This window comes from Panthera pardus, unplaced genomic scaffold (assembly GCF_024362965.1).
Source record: "Panthera pardus isolate Hobbes unplaced genomic scaffold, ASM2436296v1 HiC_scaffold_1, whole genome shotgun sequence".
NCBI classification, from domain to species: Eukaryota; Metazoa; Chordata; class Mammalia; order Carnivora; family Felidae; genus Panthera; species Panthera pardus.
In genome coordinates, this window is record NW_026526654.1 from 46,050,728 (window position 1) to 46,064,888 (window position 14,161).

The 14,161-nt window shown below is 34.8% G+C and overlaps 1 pseudogene; it reads right to left on the reverse strand.

Moving 5' to 3' along the window:
• Positions 1 to 13,500: 13,500 nt before the first annotated feature.
• Positions 13,501 to 13,811, reverse strand: LOC128776139 (60S ribosomal protein L36a-like; annotated as a pseudogene).
• Between the last annotated feature and the right edge of the window lie 350 nt (positions 13,812 to 14,161).

The window sequence follows — 14,161 nt, forward strand, 5'->3', positions numbered from 1 at the left end:
TTTGCAGCTCACCACTTCCAGGAACATGCAGGATGAGTCACCAGATCGCTAGTGGACTTTATGTGAAGAAGAAATAAACATTTGATGTGATAGGCTGATGAGATTTAGGGACTGTTCGTTACTGTAGCTGATGGTAGCATATCTTAATGTATACAAGATCATATTTAATATTTCCTTAAACATCTTGATGTCAAATTTATACAATTGAAGCATAAATGAGAAAATTTGCTTAAACTAGATTAATGGGATCTCTAAGCATGATTTACATGAAAAGCGATGAAGATTTTTTCTATCAAATTAATACATGGCTATATTCAAATTAAAATAGGCTGAAAGGAATTGCAGTATGTCTATAATTCTATAATATCTGTAATGTGTACAGTATGAATGTCCAGAAAGAAACAATCTCACAGTAGGCAAATCATTGTAGGTTTCTTGTTTTTTCTTTGAAGCTTAGGAATAAAATTTATCATTTAAATCATTTATTCAGTTTATTGAATCATACTTCTATAAGTATTTTTAAATGTCTAAACTGTGGCAGGAATTTACTAAAATACCTTTATTCAGACTGCAACAATAATTGTCTTGCCACCTAATTACTTTTGTTACTGAAGGGGGCCCCTACCACTAGCCAGGTAGTACTAAACTAGTGAAAAGAGCTGACTTGAGGACAAAAGTAAAACGATGTCCTTTCATACATTATATATCCTTTCATATACATCTGCCTTCATTGAAACTTACTTTAGACTGCATTGTAGGCAATGACTATTTTTCCATGGTCATTGTATTGTTACCAAATACAGACAACCTTTTTAAACCAATGAGACGGCAAATGTTCCACATACTTCTCCTATTCTGTGTCATTAACTTTGGTGAGTCTTCTGATGCTTGTGCTGAATTTTTCCATAGAGTCTTGCAAATATCTGCTTCCTATGTAAGAATTTCAAATAGAAAATATGAGTCTCCAAAGTATTAAATAAAGAAATGAGTTAAATACTCTGTTTTCAAAGATGGCAGGGTCTATTTGGGGTAGGAGAGTCAGGCAAACAAATTACAATGTGACATGAAAACCCCCATTATGAAGATGTGTGTACAATGATGATTGAGCACAGAGGAAGAACATCTCACTTAGTCTGAGCAGTGAATAAAAGTTTCCCAAATGGGATAGCATTCAGAGTCTTGAAAAATAGACATTAATCAGATGTAAGACAGAGGAAGGACATGTAATTTGGAGAGCAGTATTATGTAAAAGTCTTTAACATAAATAACAAAGTATTTAGGGACTCTAAAACAGAATGCAGCAAGATACATGAATGGAGATAGGTCATGGGCAGGAGAGCAAGCTGGACAGGTAGGTAAACTTTAGATCATGACCAATACTGTGTGTCATATGAAGCTCCTCAGATTTTTACCCCATGTAATATGTAAAATGTTTGCATATAATATATGTTACTGCATATAATAAATGTTATAAAACTATAAAGTCTAATAATTATTTGTTGAATTAAACTTGTATATATCTGCATCTATAGATTGAATTCAATTTAATATTCACTCCTTGCATGATATTTTCCAGTGTGTATCTCTCAAATTTTTTCTTGGAAAGAAAAATAGTCTGGTTCAGAGTATTTGAATACTTGAGAACTTTCCAATCAATTTCATTTTACCCATGGAAAATCCATTATATAATGTAAGATTGGCAGTATCTTAAACATTTACCTTAGTTACCATAGGTGAAAGTGAAAATCGGCATGCTAATAGAGCGACATGGTGATTTTCTGTCAACCATGAAATATGATTATTAGGAAAGTCAGGGAGATAAATACAACATATCAGTTTCTTAGCAGAAATAGCTGAGCAAATTTTAAATTCATGAGCTCCCATAGATATTATGTTTCTTGGAAATATTTACGTGAATATTATGGTGTCCAAGTTTCATGATAAGTGGTTACTAAAAAGCTGAGTTGCACCTCTAGCCAGTTTTTGGTGTGTGACTACATTAATCTTGAATGCGAGACTATATTAATCCTTTTTACACTCTTCTCAGCAAAAAGAAATGTGTCATGCTCAAAACAAGCCTTTAAACAGGTCCGCATGAATTTGAAAGCATATTGACAAGAATGAAGAGGAGCATGAGAAAAACGAGTGTCTGTAGAGCACAGAGATTTATTGTAGCAGGAGGAGAAGTTAAGGCAGCTGGAGAAATGAGCTGCTGTTGCCTGTTTGTACAAGTAAAACACTGTTCTACAGAATTCATTCTGTAAAGTTGATACGAGGTTAAAAATTAGTACCTCATGTCAAGACCAACCATATGAGGAACTCTAGCTTTACAATAAATTTTGTATACTCAGTTTGAAAACCTGGATAAACTGTAATGAAATACATAAATTTTAAAAGCATACAGTATCCATATTATAAGAAACTAATCTGTGAATATGAAAAAACACCTATTGAATAAACTTAAAAATAGCCACCAACTAGTTAAGCTAATGTTCAGACATTACAGTAATGGACATTAGAGTATTTTGGGACAGTTCATATATGATATTATGTGACATTATTGCAGAATATTTGTCTGCCTAATCCATGGAACATGGATAACTTTAATTTTCATTTCCTTTACTTTCAAAAATTCAACTTTTGAGATGTTAAAGATGTCATTAAAATTTAGATCCTCCATTAGTAGATGCTATATTGTACTGAAAATTAATAAAGCAAAGCTTAAGTTATAGGCTTGTTTTCTGAGTTACATAACCATTTCCTTAAATCATTCCACAAGGATTACTGACTGTGTACTATATGGAAAACACTCCTCTGATATAGGTAGGCATATGCAATTTTAGAAAACAAAGTCAATATTCTTAGAGTGCATCTATTATATTAGAGGATGTCCAATTGATTGTACATAAAATTCTGATATGTCAGGTGGCAAAAGTTTCATGACTCTCATCAAACATATAACATGTATAAATTATTTTATTGAACTCATAATTAAAGGTGGAAATAGGAAGATGGTAAAGTTCCTTCCAAAAAATATTTTGAAAATGGCCTTTTATAGGCATTTTGAAAACAAGGAATGTTAGAATAACACTCCTGGGATAGGTAACAACATTGGGGTAATGTCCTATAGGGCAGTAAAACACAATTATTAGGATTATTTTTCTTCTGAGGAGAATTCTCAGTTACATAACTGAGTCTTGGCTCTAATGAAATAGGAAATAACAAAGTCAAACAGAAAAATTCTTGTAGAAAATTTAGTAATTCTTAGGTTTAGGTGTTCTTGTTGAACAATACCCAAATATGACATTGGAAGAACATGCAGTGCTCTCTTTTAATTTCCAAGTCTATAATAATATTTACTTACTTATTTATTATTTTATTAATATTCTCTAAATATTTTATTTGCCACCTTAAGCTCCCCTTAGATGAAGACCTATGACTCTATTAGCTAATAAGATATAAGTAGGAATTATAACAACAACTTTTATGTGATAAAGCTTACTTATGATTATTTAGTGTCTACTTTTCCCTCAAATACCATCTGAAGAAGATACATATTCAATACTATGTGGCTATAAATTGGTGGTCTCTGTGAGACTGCATTCTTTTTTCTTTTAATTTTTTTCAATGTTTTTATTTACTTTTGAAGGAGACAGCATGAGCGGGGGAGGAGCAGAGAGAGAGGGAGACATAGAATTTGAAGCAGGCTCCAGGCTCTAAGCTGTCAGCACAGAGACCGATGTGGGGCTCGAACCCACGAACTGTGAGATCATGACCTGAGCCAAAGTTGGATGCTCAACTGACCGAGCCACCCAGGCGCCCCGAGACTGCATTCTTAAATGATTATAGGTGTTAAAGATACTACCCCCCCCTCAAACTTCTATCCCCAATATAATGACATGTAAAACACACACACACACACACGCGCGCGCGTCTGTGTTGTGTTAACTTATTGTGATTTGAGTGTCAGTTTGCTATCACAGCATAACTGATCTATGCTGACTAATGTAGAAATTGTTACCAAAAGGTATTGTGGCATCTTAGAGGTGAGTAATTGTTATTTAGGAGCCTACTATAAGAAGCTGGGAAGATGAGAATCTATGTTTTACACTGAAAAATGCTTAGTAAAACTCTGTTGTACTTTGGGAGGCAGATCAACTACTCAATAAAATTCTATTTCTAGAGAAAGAGATTGGAAAATGGAAAGTTAGTAGTATATGTTTATTGCTGTTTTGGATTGAACTGTGTTCTCCTGAAATTCTTATGTTCAAGCTCTAATCACCAATGTAATTATGATTGGAGACAGGGACTTTAAAGCAGTTGCTAAGGTTAAATGGGGTCATAAGGGTGGGGTTCCAATCAAAAATGGCTGGTATGCTTCTAAGAAGAGAAAGAGACACCAGGGATGCAGGAGCACAGAGAAAAGGTCATGTCAGGACATGGTGAGTAGGCAGCCATCTCCAAGAGGATCAAAGAGGCCTCAGGGGAAAGCAGATGGGTTGATACCTTGATCTTAGACTTCTAGCCTCCAGAACTGTGAGAAAATAAATTTTTGTTGTTTAAGCCACCAATATGTGGTATTTTGTTATGGCCACCCTATAAATTAAAACAGTTGCTATTGACTGCTTTTGGCAAAAAATCATAAGAGATTATTAGCAAAAGAAAAGGAAGAGAAGACTCTGTGGCTCCCAAGGAAAGCATATTTCCCTGTTGTACTTCAGATATGGCCAAAGAAGATAAATGGGGGTGGGGGGGAAGAACCTATAAGAGGCCAAGTTAACAGTAGAAAGGATATTCTCCAGGGAGGAAAATCAATGCCTAATCAAGAATCATTTCACTTTCCTAGGTAAGAGGTTGTTGAAATTGCTAGAGTAATTGCTGGATACCTCATATTCTTCTTCTCAGATTTTTTAAGTTTATTGATTTATTTTGAGAGAGAGAGAGCATGCACATGCAGGGGGAGGGGGAGAGAGAGAGAGAATCCCAAGCAGGCTCTGCACTATCAGCACAGAGCCCGATGTGGGGCTTGAACTCACAAACCAACTAGGAGATCATGACCTGAGCCGTGATCAAGAGTCAGACACTTAACTGACTGAGCCACCCCATGCCCCCTCAATTTTTTGTAAAAACTGTCCCCATTTCTCTATTATGCATTGTCTTGGATGGAGAGAAAAGGAAGTTTATTTTCTTCCTTCCTTCCTTCTTTCCTTTTCCACTGGACTGCTTGTGGAGATTATCACACACCACACTTAGATCCTGGCCTTCAGTATGGATAGATTGCCTGGCTGGACTAATTTGGCTTATCTCTGTGGGACACATAGTGAAAGTTCTAAGTGTGGAAGAAAGGAAATGGTGGGATATTTGGTCAACAAGTAAGGGGACTGCATAAAAAAACAGTGATGCTAATTAATTAATTAATTGCTCTCACTTATATCTATCCCTATTGTAGTTAGATGGGGCTATGTGATAAGTATTAGAAATTAAAAAAATGATTATACATGTCAAGTAACATTACTAGAATGAGGTTGTAAAATTTATGGCTTAAATTTTTTACCATCATGAGACTTAGGGTAAACAGAAGCAGAGACAAATGAAGTGATGGATTATGTCATATAGATATCTGAGAAAACAATGTTCTACACAGAGGGCACTCAGTTTGCACAGGCTGTGATTTACGAGTATTCTCAGTTGTTTGCGCATTTCCATCCCTATACGCGATGTCTTGGGATTGCATATGACATTGACAGCTTTAGCCTAGCCTAAACATATTTGAGATGTTATAGCACTACTGACAAAGTTTTCACATAAATAAAAATGTAGATAGATTTCTTTGTAATTTTGGGAATTATTGTTAACCCTTCTGTGTCCAACAGCACTGAACATTAAGTCATAATCAACATAATCATCTGAAGACTTGTTCTTAACTCCAGTTTGGTTTTCGTACTATAATATTACACATTACTTATTTTTAAAAATTTTGTGTAATTTCCCCCCATTTTCTTTTCTTTTTTTTTTTTTTAACGTTTACTTATTTTTGAGACAGAGGGAGACAGAGCATGAACAGGGGAGGGGCAGAGAGAGAGGGAGACACAGAATCTGAAACAGGCTCCAGGCCCTGAGCTGTCAGCACAGAGCCCAACTCGGGGCTCGAACTCACGGACCGAGGGAGATCGTGACCTGAGCCGAAGTCGGCCGCTTAACCGGCTGAGCCACCCAGGCGCCACCACCCCCACCCCCCCCCACCCCCCCCCCGCATTTTCAATTGTAGTCAACACTGTCTAGATTCCTTTGCAAAACAAAAACAAGACAGAAAGATCGTAGTTTACTGTTCTGATCCTTACCAATCCTGCCATTTAAGCACTTTTCTTCTTTTATCTAGTTGTCAAAAGGATAAATAAAATTAAAGGAAGTTATTTAAAGGTTTATAATGGATATTTTATTGCTAGTTCAATCAAGTTAAAAAAGCACTGATAAAAATATATTTCTGTTATTAATATTTTTAAGTGCCTCTTTTTTTCCTTACCAATCAGAATGAGTTGTTTTCCTATCGGGTTATATTTAGTCTGATGTTTCCCACTGGCTATTTAATTCCTTAGTCAGGTAGTTGATTTATATGAAATTCTTGTTTATGTCCCTAATGCCCTCATGTTATTAGGGATGAATGACTTGAAATAGCAAACAAATTAGGAAGATTTCTCAAGAGGTATTTAACTGTGGCAAAAACAAAATAATTAAAAACATTAAGGCAATTTATAAATTAAAAAATATTAAGATGATTCTGAAAATTTATTTCATTACTAAACCAAGTTAGATTCACCTTTTCATCCTATATATATAAAAAAAAATCAGAAGGGTCCTTGCTTACACATAAAATGATGTCCACCAGACTGGAAATGCCTCACATTCCAAAGTTAATTACAGTAGGATGTCAATGTGGATAGGTTTATACTATGATTTCATCCACTATCACACCACTGAGAATATCACTCTTTTCAACAGGATGCTAATTATGATAGCAACCAAATTATCACACACTTACAGTCAGTATATATAACAGATTTTTTTAAACTCCCAGATTTTTTATTCTCCCCTCAATATGTATGTGTGTTATAAATCTCATGTAATGAACGCAATAACCTTATGAGATAGGTATTATTATCCACCCTCATATTACAGTAGAGGAAGCTTATGTACCAAGAAATTAAGTAATCATCTTGTTCTTTTTCTATTTCTGTGCAAAACTTCTCCCTAAACCTAGTGGCTTAAAACAACCTTTAATTTTTCTCATTAATTTGTGGATCAGGAGTTTAGAAAGGTCTTGGGAGGACAGTTGTGTCATCCACACAGGATGGGCAAGCAGCTAGGGCTAGAGAATCCAACTGCAACCCAAGGTGGCTTCTTCACTTAGATGTCTGTCGCCTCTGTTGCTGATTTGTCTCTTTCTCTTTCTATGGCATCTCTTCTCCCAGACCTCTCTGTGCAGCTTGCCCTTGTTGGAGCATGGTGATCTCACTAATAAAAGTGGAGAGTGAGAGGTCAATGAAGCCTGCAATTACTGCCAATCAAGGAAGTGAAGGATAACACCCTCAGAATTGTTTCAGATAATATAAGAACATATAAACCTTTATAACTTACCTAAGCTTGCTATTTTTTATCCCTGTCTGTTTTTCTGTAGTGACAAGCCAAATAAATTTCAAATAGAATTTTCAAACTAATCTTTGACAAAGTAGGAAGGAGCATCCAATGGAAAAGACAGTCACTTCAGCAAATGGTGCTGGGAATACTGGATAGCGACATGCAGAGGAATGAAACTGGACCACTTGCTTACACCATACACAAAAATAAATTCAAACTGGATGAAAGACCTAAATGTGAGACAGGAAACCATCAAAATCCTATAGGAGAAAATAGATAGCAGCCTCTGACCTCAGCCACAGCAGCTTCTTACTTGACATGTGTCTGGAGGCGAGGGAAATAAAAGCAAAAATGAACTATTGGGACCTCATCAAGATAAAAATATTCTGCACAGTGAAGGAAACAATCAACAAAATAAAAGGCAAAAGACAGAATGGGAGAAGATATTTGCAAATGATATTTAGGAGAAAGGGTTAATATCGAAAATCTATAAAGAACTTACCAGACTCAATCCCCCAAAATCAAATAATCCAGTGAAGAAATGGGAAGAAGGGGGGCACCTGGGTGGCTCAGTCGGTTAAGCGGCCGACTTCGGCTCAGGTCAGAATCTCGCGGTCCATGAGTTCAAGCCCCACGTCGGGCTCTGTGCTGACAGCTCAGAGCCTGGAGCCTGTTTCAGATTCTGTGTCTCCCTCTCTCTCTGACCCTCCCCTGTTCATGCTCTGTCTCTCTCTGTCTCAAAAAAATAAACATTAAAAAAAATTTAAAAAAAAATGGGAAGAAGGTATGGATAGACAGTTTTCCAAAGGAGACATCCAGATGGCTGAAGACACATGGAAAGATGCTGAACATCATTCATCATCAGAGAAATACAAATCAAAACCACAGTGGGAGAACTACCACCTCATACCTTGTCAGAATGGCTAAAATTGACAACTCAGGAAACAAGAGATGTTGGCAAGGACGAAGAGAAAGGGGAACTTTTTGCATTGTTGGTGGGAATGCAAACTGGTGCAGCCAATCAAGAAAACAGTATGGAAGTTCCTCAACAAGTTAAAAATAGAACCACCCTATGATCCAGCAATTGCACTACTAGGTATTTATCCAAAGGATACAAAAATGCTGATTTGAAGGGGCACATGTTACCTAATGTTTATAGCAGTGCTATCAACAATAACAAAATTATGGAAAGAGCTCAAATGTCCACCAACTGATGAATAGCTGAAGACACACACACACACACACACACACACACATATATATATATATATATATATATATATATATATATATATATATATACACATACATACACACACACACAATGGAATACTATCCAGTGATGAAAGAGATGAAATCTTGCCATTTGCAATGTGGATAGAACTAGAGTGTAGTATGCTAAGCCAAATAAGTCATTCAGAGAAAGATATCATATGATTTCAATCATATGTGGAATATCAGAAAACAGATGAACATAGGGGAAGGGAAGGAAAAATAAGGTAAAAACATGGAGGCAAACCATAAAAAACTTAAATATGGAGAACAGAGAGTTGCTAGAGGGGAGATGGGTGGGGGATGGGTTAAATGGGTGATGGGCATTAAGGAGGGCCATTTCTTGGGATGAGCACTAGGTATCCTTTGTAAGAGATGAATCACTGGATTCTACTTCTGAAGCCAAAATACTCTATGTTAACTAACTTGAATTTAAATAAAAAAATAGAATCACTGTTAACCTTAGGAAACATTTACTAGGCTTTTCCTTAGGGTATCCTATATCTTATACTACAGGCATACTTAAGAGATACTGTAGATTTGGTTCTAGACCACAACAATAAAGTAAATATTGTAATAAAATGAATCAAATGAATTTTTTGCTTTACCAGCGCATACAAAAGTTATGTTTGCACTATTTTGTAGTATATTAGATATGCAATAGAATTATGTCTAAAAATATAGACGTACCTTAACTAAAAATGCTTTATTAGTAAAAAAATGCTAACCATTTTCTGAGCTTTCAGTGAACTGTAATCACTGATGACAGATCACCATGAAAAATATAATAATTTAATAATAATAAATAAAATAATAAAAATAAAATTAATAACATAATAATAATGTTTGAGGGGTGCCTGGGTGGCTCAGTCAGTTGAGCAAATGACTCTTGATTTCAGCTCCGGTCATAATCTCACGGTTTGTGAGTTTGAGCTCCACATCTTGCTCTGTGCTGATGGTGCTTGAGATTCTCTCTCTCTCTCTCTCTCTCTCTCTCTCTCTCCCTCTCTCTCTCTCCCTCTCTCTCTCTCTCCCCCCCCTCCAACCCTCCTCTCTCTCTCTCTCTCTTTCAATAAATAAATAAACTTTAAAATAATAATGATAATAATGTTTGAAATATTGCAAGAATTACCAAAATGTGACGCAGAAAACATGGAGGGAGAAAATGTTGTTGGGAAAACATGACTAATTGATTTATCCAAAACAGAATTGCCACAAACCTCCAATTTGTAAAAAACAAACAAGCAAAACAATATCTTAGAAGCACAATAAAGCAGTAAACAATAAAATGAGGTATACTTATATTTTTAAGGAAAAAGATAATATAATATACAGGGAATGATTCTCGCATTTTTTTCTGTTAATGTCAGTATAATTAACATACAGTGTTATATTAGTTTCAGTATACAATATAGTGATTCAACAATTATATACATGATTCACTGCTCATCATGAGAAGTGTACTCTTTAATCCCCTTCACCTATTTCCCACCTCCCCTCTGATAACCATTAGTTTGCTCTCTGTAGTTAAAAATCTGTTTCTTGGTTTGTCTCTTTTTCTTTTGTTCATTTTCTTTTATTTTTTTAATGTTTATTTTTTGAGAGAAAGACACACACAGAGTGTGAGCAGGGGAGGGGCAGAGAGAGAGGGAGACAGAATCTGAAGCAGGCTCCAGGCTTTGAGCTGTCAGCACAGAGCCCAATGCAGGACTCGAACTCACAAACCGTGAGATCATGACCTGAGTTGAAGTCAGATGCTTAACCGACTGAGCTACCCAGGTGCTCCATGTTTTTTTTTTTCTTCCACATGAGTGAAATCATATGTTATTTGTCTTTCTCTGACTTATTTCACTTAGCATAATACCCATCTATGTTGCAAATTGCAAGTTTGTATTCTATCTTTATGGCTGATTAGTATTTGATATATATATCAAATATATATATCAAATATATATATACATATATATTCACATATGTATGTATATGTGTATATATACACATATGTATATATACATATGTGTGTATATATACACATATATATGTGTGTATATACATATGTGTGTATACACACACGCACACATACACACACCACCTCTTCTTCATCCATTCATCTATCCATGGACACTTGGGCTGCTTCCGTAATTTGGCTATTGTAAATAAGGCTATAATAAAGACAGGGGGATATATATTTTTGAATTAGTGTTTTTGTATTGTTGGGTATATACCTAGAAGTGAAACTACTGGATGATACGGTAATTCTATTTTTAATTTTTTGAGGAAACTCCATAGTGTTTTCCACAGTGACTGCACCAATTCATGTTCCCACCAACAGTGCATGAAGGTTCCTTGTTCTCCACATCCTCACCAACACTTGTTTCTTGTGTTTTTGATTTTAGCCATCCTGATGGATGTGAAGTGATATCTCATTGTGATTTTGATTTGCATTTCCCTCATGATTAGTGATGTTGAACATCTTTCATGTGTCTGTTGACCATCTGCATGTCTTCTTTGGAGAGATGTCTGCTCATGTGTCCTACCCATTTTAATTGGATTATTTGTTGTTTTAATGTTGAGTTGTATAAGTTCTTAATATATTTTGGATAATAATCCTTTATTAAATATGTCATTTGCAAATATCTTCTCCCATTCAGTAGATTGACTTTTAGTTTTGTTCATTGTTTCTTTTGCTATACAGAAGATTTTCTTTTCATGTAGTCTCGTTAGTTTATTTTTGTTCTTGTTTCCCTTGCATTAGGAGACATATCTAGAAGGATGTTGCTACAACCAATATCGGAGAAATTGCTGCCTTTGCTCTCTTCTAGGATATTCATGGTTTTATGTCTCACATTTAAGTCTTTAATCCATTTAAATTTATTTTTGTATATGGTGAAAATAAGTGTTCCAGTTTCATTCTTTTGCATGTTGCTGTCGTTTTCCTAACGCTGTTTGTGAAAGGGACCGTCTCTTTCCCATTGCATATTCTTGTCTCCTTTTTGAAGATTAATTGGCCATGTATCATGGGTTTATTTTTGGGCTCTCTATTCTGTTCCATTGACCTATATGTCTATCTTGAAATCTGGGATTATGATACATCTCATTTTGTTCTTTTCAAGTTTGCTTTGGTTATTCAGGGTCTTTTGGGTTTCCATACAAATTTTAGGATTATGTGTTCTACTTCTGTGAAACATGTTTTTGAAATTTTGATAGGGATTAAATTAAATCCGTAGATTGCTTTTGTTTGTATGGACATTTTAACAATATGTATTCTTCTAATCCATGAGCATGGAATATTTTTCCATTCATTTTCTATTCATTTGTGTTGTCTTTGATTCCTTTTATCAGTTTTATAATTTTCAGGGTACCAGTCTTTCACCTCTTGGATTAAGTTTATTCCTACATATTGTATTATTTTTGGTGCAGTTATGAATGGCATTATCTTCTTAATTTCTTTTTCTGCCACTTTATTATTAGTGTATAGAAATGCAACAGATTTCTTTATATTGGTTTTGTATCCTGTCACCTTACTGAATTCATTTATAATTCAGTTCTGTTAGTTTTTTGGTGGAGTCTTTAGGGTTTTATATATATAATATCAGGTCATCTACAAGTAGTGAAAATTTTAATTCTTACCAATTTGGATTTTTATTCCTGTTTCTTTTTGCTGTGGCAAGGACTTCCAGTACTATGTTGAATAAAACTGGTGAGAGAAGACACCCTTGTCTTGTTTCTGATCTTAGGGCAATAGTCTGATGTTAACTGTGGTTTTTTAATATATGGCCTTTATCATGTTACCCTCTAAATTTACTTTGTTGAGGGTTTTTAGCATGAATGAGTGCTTTGTCTATGCTTTTTCTGCATCTATTGAAATGATCATATGGTTTTTATCTTTTCTCTTATTCATGTGATATATCACATTGATTTGCAAATATTGAACCACTCTTGCATCCTACTTGATCATGGTGAATGATTGTTTTTAAGTATTGTTAGGTTCAGATTTGCAACAACATAGATTAACCTGGAAGACATTATGCTAAATGAAATAAGCCAGATACAGAAAGAAAAATACTGCATGATATCCCTTATATAGGGAATCTAAAAAAAAAAAAAAAAAAAAAAAAAAAAAAAACAACCTCTAAAAATGTCAAAATCAAAAACAGTAATAGCATATAGAATGTGATTATCAGGGATATGTTAATTAGCTTGATTGTAGTAATTGTTTCACAATGTATACATATACAAAAGCATCATGTTGTACAATTTAAATATATGCAATTATTATTTATTAATCATACGTCAGTAAAATTGAAAATCCAAAGAATTATATGATAGTTGCTACACTTGATTATCTAAAATACTGACTAAAACTCAGAACTCTTCTGGTAGGTGTCTGGTAATTTTTTTGTGATTTTAATGTGCATGTCCCTTTTGAGTAATGATGATGAGGCAATTTTTATAGGTTAAATATTTGATTTTCCACTTTTGCAAAATGTGCATTTAAGTCTTTAACCAATTTCCCTTTGATTTTCTCTTTCTTTCTTTCGTGAACATAACCTCAATATTTTATTGTCTTCATAATATAACAATATATGAAGCTTAGAACTGGATCACTTGGCTTTTTCTCTTCTTATCTCCTCCCCAGTTCAAAATCTTAATAGCTAGTATTCTCCTACATCTGCACTGGGGCTCAACCCATTCAAGCCTCAGCACAATCTTCTTTGTATTTTAGACTTTTTCCAGAAAATCGGCTTAGTCTACCCACCATAGCCACTCTGCTTCCTGTCATAATGTCACTTTCCCTGGGCATAAATAAAATTTTTGCTTTTCTTGTATTCTGTCACTTTGTGGGGTTGGTGCCTGCCCCACTTCCTGCAGAAATTCTGGCAGGGCTTAGGAATGTTCACCATGTTTGCAAGAACACTATCTGTGGGGAAAGCTAATTACTGATATTTAGACATTTCTTATTAATACTGGTCACTTGTTAGATATATGTATTATAAATATCTGATCCCATTTTGTGGCTTGTCTTTTTATTCTTTTATAAGGATACTTGAATAAAATGATTTATTAAGTTGCATATAGTCCAGTTTATAATTTTTCCCTTATGCTTAGTGGTTTTTGAAAACATCTGTCGGCATAGGGATCATGAAGATATTTTATTTCACTCTTAGAAGCTTTATTGGCTTGTCCTTCCCATATAGAATTCTATTTCATTTGGAATATAGGTTTTTGTATGGTGGAAGGCAGGGTGTAGGAT